General features: G+C 55.4%; 1 long non-coding RNA gene across 1 annotated transcript; it reads left to right on the forward strand.

Annotated features, from left to right (window-relative positions):
• The first annotated feature begins 9354 nt into the window (after nt 1–9354).
• On the forward strand, nt 9355–13539 carry LOC147102580 (uncharacterized). The gene is made up of 2 exons (XR_015073028.1): nt 9355–9535; nt 12538–13539. It is a non-coding gene; the product is annotated as an uncharacterized LOC147102580 (long non-coding RNA).
• Nucleotides 13540–14446: the final 907 nt, after the last annotated feature.

The raw sequence follows: 14446 nt of genomic DNA on the forward strand, positions 1-14446 counted from the left end.
AGGGGTAGTTGGGGGGGTGGATGTGGGGAGGAGGAGGGTAGTTGGGGGGGTGGATGTGGGGAGGAGGAGGGTAGTTGGGGGGTGGATGTGGGGAGGAGGAGGGTAGTTGGGGGGTGGATGTGGGGAGGAGGAGGGTAGTTGGGGGGGTGGATGTGGGGAGGAGGAGGGTAGTTGGGGGGTGGATGTGGGGAGGAGGGTAGTTGGGGGGGTGGATGTGGGGAGAAGGAGGGAAGTTGGGGGGGTGGATGTGGGGAGAAGGAGGGTAGTTGGGGGGGTGGATGTGGGGAGGAGGGTAGTTGGGGGGTGGATGTGGGGAGAAGGAGGGAAGTTGGGGGGGTGGATGTGGGGAGAAGGAGGGTAGTTGGGGGGGTGGATGTGGGGAGGAGGAGGGTAGTTGGGGGGGTGGATGTGGGGAGGATGGTAGTTGGGGGGGTGGATGTGGGGAGGAGGGTAGTTGGGGGGGTGGGTGTGGGGAGGAGGAGGGTAGTTGGGGGGGTGGATGTGGGGAGGAGGGTAGTTGGGGGGGTGGATGTGGGGAGGAGGGTAGTTGGGGGGTGGATGTGGGGAGGAGGAGGGTAGTTGGGGGGGTGGATGTGGGGAGAAGGAGGGTAGTTGGGGGGGTGGATGTGGGGAGGAGGAGGGTAGTTGGGGGCTGGATGTGGGGAGGAGGGTAGTTGGGGGGGTGGATGTGGGGAGGAGGGTAGTTGGGGGGTGGATGTGGGGAGGAGGAGGGTAGTTGGGGGGGTGGATGTGGGGAGGAGGAGGGTAGTTGGGGGGTTGGATGTGGGGAGGAGGGTAGTTGGGGGGTGGATGTGGGGAGGAGGAGGGTAGTTGGGGGGGTGGATGTGGGGAGAAGGAGGGTAGTTGAGGGGGTGGATGTGGGGAGGAGGAGGGTAGTTGGGGGGTGGATGTGGGAGGAGGAGGGTAGTTGGGGGGGTGGATGTGGGGAGGAGGGTAGTTGGGGAGGTGGATGTGGGGAGGAGTGTAGTTGGGGGGGTGGATGTGGGGAGGAGGGTAGTTGGGGGGGTGGATGTGGGGAGGAGTGTAGTTGGGGGGGTGGATGTGGGGAGAAGGAGGGTAGTTGGGGGGGTGGATGTGGGGAGGAGTGTAGTTGGGGGGGTGGATGTGGGGAGAAGGAGGGTAGTTGGGGGGGTGGATGTGGGGAGGAGGAGGGTAGTTGGGGGGGTGGATGTGGGGAGGAGGAGGGTAGTTGGGGAGGTGGATGTGGGGAGGAGGAGGGTAGTTGGGGGGGTGGATGTGGGGAGGAGGGTAGTTGGGGGGGTGGATGTGGGGAGGAGGAGGGTAGTTGGGGGGTGGATGTGGGGAGGAGGGTAGTTGGGGGGGTGGATGTGGGGAGGAGGAGGGTAGTTGGGGGGGTGGATGTGGGGAGGAGGAGGGTAGTTGGGGTGGGTGTGGGGAGGAGGGTAGTTGGGGGGTGGATGTGGGGAGGAGGGTAGTTGGGGGGGTGGATGTGGGGAGGAGGGTAGTTGGGGGGTGGATGTGGGGAGGAGGGTAGTTGGGGGGGTGGATGTGGGGAGGAGGGTAGTTGGGGGGGTGGATGTGGGGAGGAGGGTAGTTGGGGGGTGGATGTGGGGAGGAGGAGGGTTGGGGGGGTGGATGTGGGGAGGAGGGTAGTTGGGAGGGTGGATGTGGGGAGGAGGAGGGTAGTTGGGGGCGGTGGATGTGGGGAGGAGGAGGGTAGTTGGGGGGATGGATGTGGGGAGGAGGGTAGTTGGGGGGGTGGATGTGGGGAGGAGGAGGGTAGTTGGGGGGGTGGATGTGGGGAGGAGGGTAGTTGGGCGGGTGGATGTGGGGAGGAGGAGGGTAGTTGGGGGGTGGATGTGGGGAGGAGGAGGGTAGTTGGGGGGTGGATGTGGGGAGGAGGAGGGTAGTTGGGGGGTGGATGTGGGGAGGAGGGTAGTTGGGGGGGTGGATGTGGGGAGGAGGAGGGTAGTTGGGGGGGTGGATGTGGGGAGAAGGAGGGTAGTTGGGGGGGTGGATGTGGGGAGGAGGGTAGTTGGGGGGTGGATGTGGGGAGAAGGAGGGTAGTTCGGGGGGTGGATGTGGGGAGGAGGGTAGTTGGGGGGTGGATGTGGGGAGAAGGAGGGTAGTTGGGGTGGATGTGGGGAGGAGGGTAGTTGGGGGGTGGATGTGGGGAGAAGGAGGGTTGTTCGGGGGGTGGATGTGGGGAGGAGGAGGGTAGTTGGGGTGGATGTGGGGAGGAGGGTAGTTGGGGGGGTGGATGTGGGGTGTAGGAGGGTAGTTGGGGTGGATGTGGGGAGGAGGGTAGTTGGGGGGGTGGATGTGGGGAGGAGGAGGGTAGTTGGGGGGGTGGATGTGGGGAGGAGGAGGGTAGTTGGGGGGTGGATGTGGGGAGAAGGAGGGTAGTTGGGGGAGTGGATGTGGGGAGAAGGAGGGTAGTTCGGGGGGTGGATGTGGGGAGGAGGAGGGTAGTTCAGGGGGTGGATGTGGGGAGAAGGAGGGTAGTTGGGGGGGTGGATGTGGGGAGGGGGGTAGTTGGGGGGGTGGATGTGGGGAGGAGGGTAGTTGGGGGGGACGGATTGAGACCCATCCTCTTTCAGAGCATTCACAGTCAAACCAAAACAACACTGTCAGACCACAGTCAAATTACTATGTATCTTAAAAAGACAGAAACAACCAACACAGAAACACAACCCAGTAAGCTGTACAACACCAAAAAATCGTACAGATGGGCCAAAAACAGCACGGAAAAATACCAGAAAGCAATTAGCAATGAATCAACTCAAGCTCTGTTGGACACCTTTCTGGATTACATATACACTCACAATAAAGAAGGCGTTAACCGGGCAGTGAATAACCTAAACAATATTTTTGATAATTTGGCAACAAGGTCAAACTTGAAAGCTCACAAGAACAAACCCAAAACAAAAAACTATGAAAAATGGTTTGTCCCAGATTGCCACAACATGAGGAAAAAACTTAGAAAAATATCAAACCAAAAACACAGACAGCCAGAAAACGAGGAATTACGCCTTACTTATTGTCAGACACTAACACAATACAGAAACACACTCAGAACCAAAAAAGAGCAGTATATTAAGAATAGACTCAGCTCCATTGAGGAATCCATTGATTCCAATTGTTTCTGGGACAACTGGAATACATTACACAAAAAACAACACGACGAATTGGCCATTCAAAATGGAGACACATGGGAAAACCACTTTGAAAAATTATACCAGAAAAACACACTAAGCCCAGAGCAACACCAAATATGCAAAAAACTGGAAAAGCTCGAAATGGCCATAAAAGATAACCAAAACCCGCTAGACTCCATAATAACAGAAAAAGAACTAGTTGAAAAACTCAAGGACCTGCGACCAGGAAAAGCTTGCGGTGCAGACGGCATACTAAGCGAGATGATTAAACACACACACGATAAAATGAAACTGGCTATCCTAAAACTCTTCAACTTGGTTCTGAGTGTCGGTTACTTCCCTGATATCTGGAACAAAGGACTCATAACGCCCATATACAAAAGTGGGGACAGAGTCGACCCAAATAACTATCGAAGCATCTGTGTAAACAGTAACCTGGGGAAGGTATTCTGTAGTATCATAAACAAAAGACTTATAAACTTCCTTGAGGAGCACAATGTCTTGAGTAAAAGCCAAATTGGATTCCTGCCAAACTATAGAACATCAGATCATATCTTCACCCTACAGACCCTAATTGACAAACACGTTCATCAAAACAAAAGCAAAATCTACGCATGCTTAGTAGATTTCCAGAAGGCTTTCGATTCCATGTGGCACGACGGTTTATTCCTGAAACTTATCGAAAGCAGGGTAGGGGGAAAAACATATGATGTAATTAAATCAATGTATACAAACAATAAATGTGCAGTTAAAATTGGAGACAATCAAACAAAATACTTCCCACAAGGGCGGGGGGTGACGCAGGGCTCGCCCATCTCACCGACACTCTTTAATATTTACATGAATGAACTGGCAAAACTACTTGAACAATCTACAGCACCCGGCCTCACCCTATATGAATCCAAGGTTAAATTCCTCCTCTATGCAGATGACCTGGTTCTGCTGTCACCAACTAAGGAGGGTCTACAGCAGAACCTGGATCTGCTGGAGTCGTTCTGCCAGACCTGGGCCCTGACAATAAATCCCCAAAAAAACAAAGTCCTTGTGTTCCAGCAAAGATCCAGACATCAGGGACCCAAAATAAATTTCACACTAGGAACAACCAAAATTGAACAAACCACTAACTACACATACTTCGGCTTAAAAATCAGTTCTACGGGAAATTTTCATCTGGCTGTGAATGAACTGAAAGAGAAAGCAAGAAGGGCTTTCTATGCCATTAAAAAATCAATCCAAATAGAAATCCCAATTAGCATTTGGCTCAAAATTTTTTAATCAGTAATTGAACCAATTGCACTCTATGGCAGTGAGGTGTGGGGACCGATAACACAAGAATTTGCAAAATGGGACAAACACCCAATTGAGATCCTACATGCAGAATTCTGTAAAAGTATCCTCCGGACTCAAAGGAAAACCGTAAACAATGCATGCAGGGCAGAACTAGGCCAATATCCATTAATAATCACTATCCAAAAAAGAGCCACCAAATTTTGGAAACACCTAGAAATGAGCAACCCCCAATGCTATCATTACGAAGCCCTGAAATGCCAAGAGAGGACCATAAAGAAGAATACCCTCAGTCAACTAGTCCTGGGACTCAGTGAAGTAACTACTAACACTACTAACAATAACCAGCCCCAGGACAGTGACAGCGTAACACAAAGAATTCGACCCAACACAATCGTCGCTAAGCAAAAGGAAAAATATCTATCATATTGGACAGAAACAACAAAAACCCAAAGCAAACTCAATTGCTACTTGGCCCTAAACAGACAATACAACATGGCTGATTACCTGACCATGGTAAAGGATAGCAAACTGAGAAAAACCTTGACAATGTACAGACTTCGTGAACATAGCCTGGCGATCGAAAAAGGTAGACACAGGCAGACCCGGCTACCAAGAGAGGACAGGATATGCTCTCACTGCAGTCAGGGAGTGGTGGAGACAGAGATGCACTTCCTCACAGCTTGTAGAAAATATCAGGGCATAAGGGAGAATTTCTACCCAAAATTCACAAAAATATGCCCGGAATTCAGAAATTTGAATGACGACCAAAAACTCCCATACCTACTAGGGGAAGAGAGAAATTGTGTAACCTTAGCGGCACACTATGTTACAGCTTGCCATAAACAGAGGGACAACCACTAAATATAAGAAAAGAGTACATACAAATTATATGAATGTATATTTATGCACTCAGGGATATATCTGTTTTTATACACTGTATGGATAGATCTGTATTTTTGTGTGCAACATGAATGTTTTTCGATGCTTTGGCAACATAAGATGTACCTTGTCATCATGCCAATAAAGCGAATTGAATTGAATTGGATGTGGGGAGGAGGGTAGTTGGGGGGTGGATGTGGGGAGGAGGAGGGTAGTTGGGGGGTGGATGTGGGGAGAAGGTGGGTAGTTGGGGGGGTGGATGTGGGGAGGAGGAGGGTAGTTGGGGGGGTGGATGTGGGGAGGAGGGTAGTTGGGGGGTGGATGTGGGGAGAAGGAGGGTAGTTGCGGGGGTGGATGTGGGGAGAAGGAGGGTAGTTGGGGGGATGGATGTGGGGAGGAGGGTAGTTGGGGGGGTGGATGTGGGGAGGAGGAGGGTAGTTGGGGGGATGGATGTGGGGAGGAGGAGGGTAGTTGGGGGGGTGGATGTGGGGAGGAGGAGGGTAGTTGCGGGGGTGGATGTGGGGAGGAGGGTAGTTGGGGGGGTGGATGTGGGGACGAGGAGGGTAGTTGGGGGGGTGACGTGGGGAGGAGGGTAGTTGGGGGGGTGGATGTGGGGAGGAGGAGGGTAGTTGGGGGGGTGACGTGGGGAGGAGGGTAGTTGCGGGGGTGGATGTGGGGAGGAGGAGGGTAGTTGGGGGGTGACGTGGGGAGGAGGGTAGTTGGGGGGGTGGATGTGGGGAGGAGGAGGGTAGTTGGGGGGGTGGATGTGGGGAGGAGGAGGGTAGTTGGGGGGGTGGATGTGGGGAGGAGGAGGGTAGTTGGGGGGGTGGATGTGGGGAGGAGGGTAGTTGGGGGGGTGGATGTGGGGAGAAGGAGGGTAGTTGGGGGGGTGGATGTGGTGAGGAGGAGGGTAGTTGAGGGGGTGGATGTGGGGAGGAGGAGGGTAGTTGGGGGGGTGGATGTGGGGAGGAGGGTAGTTGGGGGGGTGGATGTGGGGACGAGGAGGGTAGTTGGGGGGGTGGATGTGGGGAGGAGGGTAGTTGGGGGGTGGATGTGGGGAGGAGGAGGGTAGTTGGGGGGGTGGATGTGGGGAGGAGGAGGGTAGTTGGGGGGGTGGATGTGGGGAGGAGGAGGGTAGTTGGGGGGTGGATGTGGGGAGGAGGAGGGTAGTTGGGGGGTGGATGTGGGGAGGAGGAGGGTAGTTGGGGGGGTGGATGTGGGGAGGAGGAGGGTAGTTGGGGGGTGGATGTGGGGAGGAGGGTAGTTGGGGGGGTGGATGTGGGGAGAAGGAGGGAAGTTGGGGGGGTGGATGTGGGGAGAAGGAGGGTAGTTGGGGGGGTGGATGTGGGGAGGAGGGTAGTTGGGGGGGTGGATGTGGGGAGAAGGAGGGAAGTTGGGGGGGTGGATGTGGGGAGAAGGAGGGTAGTTGGGGGGGTGGATGTGGGGAGGAGGAGGGTAGTTGGGGTGGATGTGGGGAGGATGGTAGTTGGGGGGGTGGATGTGGGGAGGAGGGTAGTTGGGGGGGTGGGTGTGGGGAGGAGGAGGGTAGTTGGGGGGGTGGATGTGGGGAGGAGGGTAGTTGGGGGGTGGATGTGGGGAGGAGGGTAGTTGGGGGGGTGGATGTGGGGAGGAGGGTAGTTGGGGGGGTGGATGTGGGGAGGAGGAGGGTAGTTGGGGGGGTGGATGTGGGGAGAAGGAGGGTAGTTGGGGGGTGGATGTGGGGAGGAGGAGGGTAGTTGGGGGGTGGATGTGGGGAGAAGGAGGGTAGTTGGGGGGGTGGATGTGGGGAGAAGGAGGGTAGTTGGGGGGTGGATGTGGGGAGGAGGGTAGTTGGGGGGTGGATGTGGGGAGGAGGAGGGTAGTTGGGGGGGGTGGATGTGGGGAGAAGGTGGGTAGTTGGGGGTGTGGATGTGGGGAGGAGGAGGGTAGTTGGGGGGTGGATGTGGGGAGAAGGAGGGTAGTTGGGGGGTGGATGTGGGGAGGAGGGTAGTTGGGGGGTGGATGTGGGGAGGAGGAGGGTAGTTGGGGGGGTGGATGTGGGGAGAAGGAGGGTAGTTGAGGGGTGGATGTGGGGAGGAGGAGGGTAGTTGGGGGGGTGGATGTGGGGAGGAGGAGGGTAGTTGGGGGGTTGGATGTGGGGAGGAGGGTAGTTGGGGGGTGGATGTGGGGAGGAGGAGGGTAGTTGGGGGGGTGGATGTGGGGAGGAGGAGGGTAGTTGGGGGGTTGGATGTGGGGAGGAGGGTAGTTGGGGGGTGGATGTGGGGAGGAGGAGGGTAGTTGGGGTGGATGTGGGGAGAGGAGGGTAGTTGAGGGGGTGGATGTGGGGAGGAGGAGGGTAGTTGGGGGGTGGATGTGGGGAGGAGGAGGGTAGTTGGGGGGGTGGATGTGGGGAGGAGGGTAGTTGGGGGAGGTGGATGTGGGGAGGAGTGTAGTTGGGGGGGTGGATGTGGGGAGGAGGGTAGTTGGGGGGGTGGATGTGGGGAGGGTGTGTTGGGGGGGTGGATGTGGGGAGGGGGTGTTGGGGGGGTGGATGTGGGGAGGAGTGTAGTTGGGGGGGTGGATGTGGGGAGAAGGAGGGTAGTTGGGGGGGTGGATGTGGGGAGGAGGAGGGTAGTTGGGGGGGTGGATGTGGGGAGGAGGAGGGTAGTTGGGGGGTGGATGTGGGGAGGAGGTGGGTAGTTGGGGGGGTGGATGTGGGGAGGAGGGTAGTTGGGGGGGTGGATGTGGGGAGGAGGAGGGTAGTTGGGGGGTGGATGTGGGGAGGAGGGTAGTTGGGGGGGTGGATGTGGGGAGGAGGAGGGTAGTTGGGGGGGTGGATGTGGGGAGGAGGAGGGTAGTTGGGGGGGTGGGTGTGGGGAGGAGGGGTGTTGGGGGGTGGATGTGGGGGGAGGGTAGTTGGGGGGGTGGATGTGGTGAGGAGGAGGGTAGTTGGGGGGTGGATGTGGGGAGGAGGGTAGTTGGGGGGGTGGATGTGGGGAGGAGGGTAGTTGGGGGGGTGGATGTGGGGAGGAGGGTAGTTGGGGGGTGGATGTGGGGAGGAGGAGGGTTGGGGGGGTGGATGTGGGGAGGAGGGTAGTTGGGAGGGTGGATGTGGGGAGGGGAGGGTAGTTGGGGGCGGTGGATGTGGGGTGGAGGAGGGTAGTTGGGGGGATGGATGTGGGGAGGAGGGTAGTTGGGGGGGTGGATGTGGGGAGGAGGGGGTAGTTGGGGGGGTGGATGTGGGGAGGAGGGTAGTTGGGGGGGTGGATGTGGGGAGGAGGAGGGTAGTTGGGGGGTGGATGTGGGGAGGAGGAGGGTAGTTGGGGGGTGGATGTGGGGAGGAGGAGGGTAGTTGGGGGGTGGATGTGGGGAGGAGGGTAGTTGGGGGGGTGGATGTGGGGAGGAGGAGGGTAGTTGGGGGGTGGATGTGGGGAGGAGGGTAGTTGGGGGGGTGGATTTGGGGAGGAGGAGGGTAGTTGGGGGGGTGGATGTGGGGAGGAGGAGGGTAGTTGGGGGGTGGATTTGGGGAGGAGGAGGGTAGTTGGGGGGGTGGATGTGGGGAGGAGGAGGGTAGTTGGGGGGGTGGATGTGGGTAGTTGGGGGGTGGATTTGGGGAGGAGGAGGGTAGTTGGGGGGGTGGATGTGGGGAGGAGGAGGGTAGTTGGGGGGGTGGATGTGGGGAGGAGGAGGGTAGTTGGGGGGGTGGATGTGGGGAGGAGGAGGGTAGTTGGGGGGGTGGATGTGGGGAGGAGGAGGGTAGTTGGGGGGGTGGATGTGGGGGGGAGGGTAGTTGGGGGGTGGATGTGGGGAGGAGGGTAGTTGGGGGGTGGATGTGGGGAGGAGGGTAGTTGGGGGGTGGATGTGGGGAGGAGGGTAGTTGGGGGGGTGGATGTGGGGAGGAGGAGGGTAGTTGGGGGGGTGGATGTGGGGGGGAGGGTAGTTGGGGGGTGGATTTGGGGAGGAGGAGGGTAGTTGGGGGGGTGGATGTGGGGAGGAGGAGGGTAGTTGGGGGGTGGATGTGGGGAGGAGGAGGGTAGTTGGGGGTGTTGGAGACGGTGGGGTCGATTGAAAGCGATGTGTGTGGGATCAGCCTGCTGCTCCCTCTTCAGCAATGACTCATTTTGAAAAGCTTCTGTTTGCCAGCTCTGGCTGCAGTGTTCGACTGGCTTCAGTCTACAGGAGGCACTGGGGGATTCTCCTGAGGTGGAGCACTACCTGGAGGAGCAGCTGCTTGTCCTGGATGACAGGTAATCGCTGCTGCTTTCTCTGCTAATCTTGACGGTTATTTTTTCTGTGCAATTTGTTTTGCTCCCTGTCCCTTCTGCTTGGAGCTGGCTCTCTGTCAGAATGCAGTCCCACAGACATTGCCGACTCTCTGTATTTCACCTCAAGCGGTCATTCTTCATGGGTGGTGCAGACGGTGAGTATTGGTGGGATGTTCAACAGTGAGGCAGAATATCCGAGACAGAGATTATATGGCACTTTCCAGCAGAGAGTGATCAGTGCAGGACCCTTGGCTTATTCGCCTCTGAATTGTGATACAGAGTAAAGCTCCCTCTACACTGTCCCATCAAACACTCCCAGGGCAGGTACAGCACGGGTTAGATACAGAGTAAAGCTCCCTCTACACTGTCCCATCAAACACTCCCAGGGTAGGTTCAGCACGGGTTAGATACAGAGTAAAGCTCCCTCTACACTGTCCCATCAAACACTCCCAGGGTAGGTTCAGCACGGGTTAGATACAGAGTAAAGCTCCCTCTACACTGTCCCATCAAACACTCCCAGGGCAGGTACAGCACGGGTTAGATACAGAGTAAAGCTCCCTCTACACTGTCCCATCAAACACTCCCAGGGCAGGTACAGCACGGGTTAGATACAGAGTAAAGCTCCCTCTACACTGTCCCATCAAACACTCCCAGGGCAGGTACAGCACGGGTTAGATACAGAGTAAAGCTCCCTCTACACTGTCCCATCAAACACTCCCAGGGCAGGTACAGCACGGGTTAGATACAGAGTAAAGCTCCCTCTACACTGTCCCATCAAACACTCCCAGGGCAGGTACAGCACGGGTTAGATACAGAGTAAAGCTCCCTCTACACTGTCCCATCAAACACTCCCAGGGCAGGTACAGCACGGGGTTAGATACAGAGTAAAGCTCCCTCTACACTGTCCCATCAAACACTCCCAGGGCAGGTACAGCACGGGTTAGATACAGAGTAAAGCTCCCTCTACACTGTCCCATCATACACTCCCAGGGCAGGTACAGCACAGGGTTAGATACAGAGTAAAGCTCCCTCTACACTGTCCCATCAAACACTCCCAGGGCAGGTACAGCACGGGTTAGATACAGAGTAAAGCTCCCTCTACACTGTCCCATCAAACACTCCCAGGGTAGGTTCAGCACAAGTTAGATACAGAGTAAAGCTCCCTCTACACTGTCCCATCAAACACTCCCAGGGCAGGTACAGCATGGGTTAGATACAGAGTAAAGCTCCCTCTACACTGTCCCATCAAACACTCCCAGGGCAGGTACAGCACGGGTTAGATACAGAGTAAAGCTCCCTCTACACTGTCCCATCAAACACTCCCAGGGTAGGTTCAGCACAAGTTAGATACAGAGTAAAGCTCCCTCTACACTGTCCCATCAAACACTCCCAGGGTAGGTTCAGCACAAGTTAGATACAGAGTAAATCTCCCTCTACACTGTCCCATCAAACACTCCCGGGGCAGGTACAGCACGGGTTAGATACAGAGTAAAGCTCCCTCTACACTGTCCCCATCAAACACTCCCAGGGCAGGTACAGCACGGGTTAGATACAGAGTAAAGCTCCCTCTACACTGTCCCAGCAACACTCCCAGGGCAGGTACAGCACGGGTTAGATACCGAGTAAAGCTCCCTCTACACTGTCCCATCAAACACTCCCAGGGTAGGTACAGCACGGGTTAGATACAGAGTAAAGCTCCCTCTACACTGTCCCATCAAACACTCCCAGGGCCGGTACAGCACGGGTTAGATACAGAGTAAAGCTCCCTCTACACTGTCCCATCAAATACTCCCAGGGCAGGTACAGCACGGGTTAGATACAGAGTAAAGCTCCCTCTACACTGTCCCATCAAACACTCCCAGGGTAGGTACAGCACGGGTTAGATACAGAGTAAAGCTCCCTCTACACTGTCCCATCAAATACTCCCAGGGCAGGTACAGCACGGGTTAGATACAGAGTAAAGCTCCCTCTACACTGTCCCATCAAACACTCCCAGGGCAGGTATAGCATGGGTTAGATACCGAGTAAAGCTCCCTCTACACTGCCCTACCTATACCCATTAACATCAGCCTCAGTCGAGTGCATCCTACCTCGCCAGTGTGATATAGTTCAATTTCCCACAGCAGCCTTTGCCGATAAGACTGGCGAAATTACTCCCAAATTAGTTGCAGTTTCAGGCTGTGGGCTCAGGCGCACTTGGAACTGGATTCGATGTTCCTGGGTCCCTTAAAACCACTGAGAAGGGAGTCTTTCACCCGTAGAAATAAAAACTGATCTCGGTTTTATCACTGGTTATTATGGGATGGCACAGCCTGCCCAGAGAAAGAAACGCAGCGTTTGGGGGCCATGACAAGGAGTAACCTCCGAACCTGCCGGCAAGTCTTTCTACATTCTGTGGAAACTGCCGCTCCTTCCGAGATTCCTGAACTGTTGCTTGGCCGCCGTGTATCGACCCTGCCCACGTTAGCAGGCGGTGATCGGCTGCTCTCAGGAGGGTGACAGTGTGCTTGAGCTGGGAGGGTGGAGAAGAACCAGCCAGGTTTCCCCACTCGTGGATGCTCTTGGGAGTTACATCACTGATTTGGGAGAATATTTTCGATCTATATATGTCACAAAGCAGCAAACGAATCGAGGGGTTTGGATAGTTATTGTTTACGAGGGGCAGCAACCTAATAGAGTCACTTCCTGGAAACGGGAACAAGGCGCTTTAAACAGTAACCAATATAGGACGAGGGGCACCAGGTGGTAAAAGGGGCTTTCACGCTGTCCTCCACCTCTGTGACATGGGTTCAAACCCAGCCCTGCCTGATAGGGCTGAGTCTTCTCTGTCTGCTGGCTGGGAGGTGCTCCGTGAAATGTGTGCGTAGGTTCAGACTGGTTTGTGTGTGAGCCCCGTAACTTGGCACTACATTGGTCTGCAGTAGGACGGAGGCGCACCTTCCTGCCAGTTTCAGGCTTGATTTCTGTTTCTCGTTTCTCTCCAGGGGGCTGCGGTGTTCGTGGGAAGGCCTGGCGTTACTTGACAGCCTGCTGCCTACTCTTCTACACCAGTTACAACTCTCCTACCAGAGCTCAGTGGCTCGCTGCCTTTGATTCCTTTCCTTCCTCAGACACACCTGCAGTAGAATCAGCAACGACAGCTCGCACTGAGAGAGAAAGACATTTAACGGAGAAAAACGTCCCGAGGGGCTTCAGAGGAAAAGTTAGAGGAAGTGCGAGGATAAACAGACACCGAGGCAAAGAAGGAGATATTAGGACAGGTGACCAAAGGCTTGGTCAAAGAGGTGGGTGTTAAGAGCCAACAAAAGAGAGAGAGAGAGGTTTAGGGAGGGAATTCCAGAGCTTAGGGCCCAGGCAGCTGAAGGCACGGCCACCAATGGTGGGGTGAAGGGAGTAGGGGGTGAGCAATAGGCAAGAGTCCGAGGAATGGAGAGGCTGGAGTGGGGAGTGGAGTTATAGAGATCAGAGATAGGGATGGGAGAGGTCTTGGGGCAATTTGAACACGAGGACGAGAATTTTAAATTTATGGGGGTGGGAGACCGGGTGCCAATGTGGGTCAGTGAGCACTGGGGTGAAGGGAGAGTGGGAATTGGTCAAGTCGGATACAGGCAGCTAAGATTTATAAGTTTACGGAGAGTGGAGGATGGGAAGCTAACCAGGGGACAATTGGAATAGTCGAGACTGGAGGTGACAAAGGCTTGCTGGAGTGTTTCAGTGGCTGAGCGGTGGAGGACGACGGTGTCGTCCATCATGTCAAATGCTCCCAGCAGGTTGAAGAGGATGAGGAGGGATAATGCACCACGGTGACAGATACGAGAATGTCTCTCATCTAGTCCCTGCTGGTGCTGAACCCTCCAGGCTCTGTCAGTAACACGTACCGACACTGTGTTTGGAAGCAACATCACTGGCCTTGTGTCAAAAATACTGCAAGTTTCAGCCTGTTAAATAAATATACAATGAGTAATAAATGCAGTTTGTGTCTAACATTTCACTGTTTTCTTCAAGTGCTTGATCATTTTGTCTGAACTTCCCTGTCCCGCCTATCCCCAAAAGCCAACTCGACACCCTTCTCTTAACTCCACAAAAGTCAACCCTGACCAGTTAATCCTCCGCTCCTAAACACCATGGGGGAGAAATTCGGTATCGCCCTGTTTGGGGCGCAATTATCAGCTGGGCGCAAAGTTTAGCGCCTGGCGTTAATTATCGCCTCCGACTGCAAACTTGGCTTCTATCCCCCCTGGAGGTGATTGGAGCGCTAAATCAGGCGCTGGCGAAGCTCATGTGATGTCAGTCAGCAATGGAACACACACACTGGCGCCGGCCAGTTCTTAAAGGGGAGGGTCGATCTTGCTCTCCATCCACATCCTGCTCATTGCAGCCTTCAATCTCGGCCTGGAGTGACCTGTACATCAAATCTGCTGGAAAGAACAATGGAGAGGACCAAGGAAAGAGCTCAGAGTGCAGCCCCCACAGACTCTAAATCGATACAAGGAAGGGCAAATCAAAATGAACTGCAAAGTGCTGCTCAGTTCCCAAGACTCCTTCACACAGCGTTGAATCTCTCCAGAAGTCTCTCTCTCTCAATGCGTGGTGCAAAAATGTCACCAACAAAAAAAATTCAGGAAGCGGCCGCCTTTAAATAGCGCACCCCCAGTCCCTTCCCGACTACAAAACGTTCCCCTCTACTTGTCGTTGCTAGCGACAGGCGGAAAGGCAGGGGGCGCCACTCAATATCCGGTCCAGGGCGTGGCGCTACCGGGGCATTGCACACTCGACTGATGTCACGATCTGCGGGTGCAGGAGATTGTGGCGGTAGTGTTTAGCGCCGCCGCCAAATCTCTGGTCAATTTCGCGATCGGCACAAACATCGCCGTGCCCAGGCGCTAGTTGCTT

This window comes from Somniosus microcephalus, chromosome 21, assembly GCF_052327205.1.
Source record: "Somniosus microcephalus isolate GS21.2 chromosome 21, FLI_Smic_1.0, whole genome shotgun sequence".
In the NCBI taxonomy this organism is placed as follows: Eukaryota; Metazoa; Chordata; class Chondrichthyes; order Squaliformes; family Somniosidae; genus Somniosus; species Somniosus microcephalus.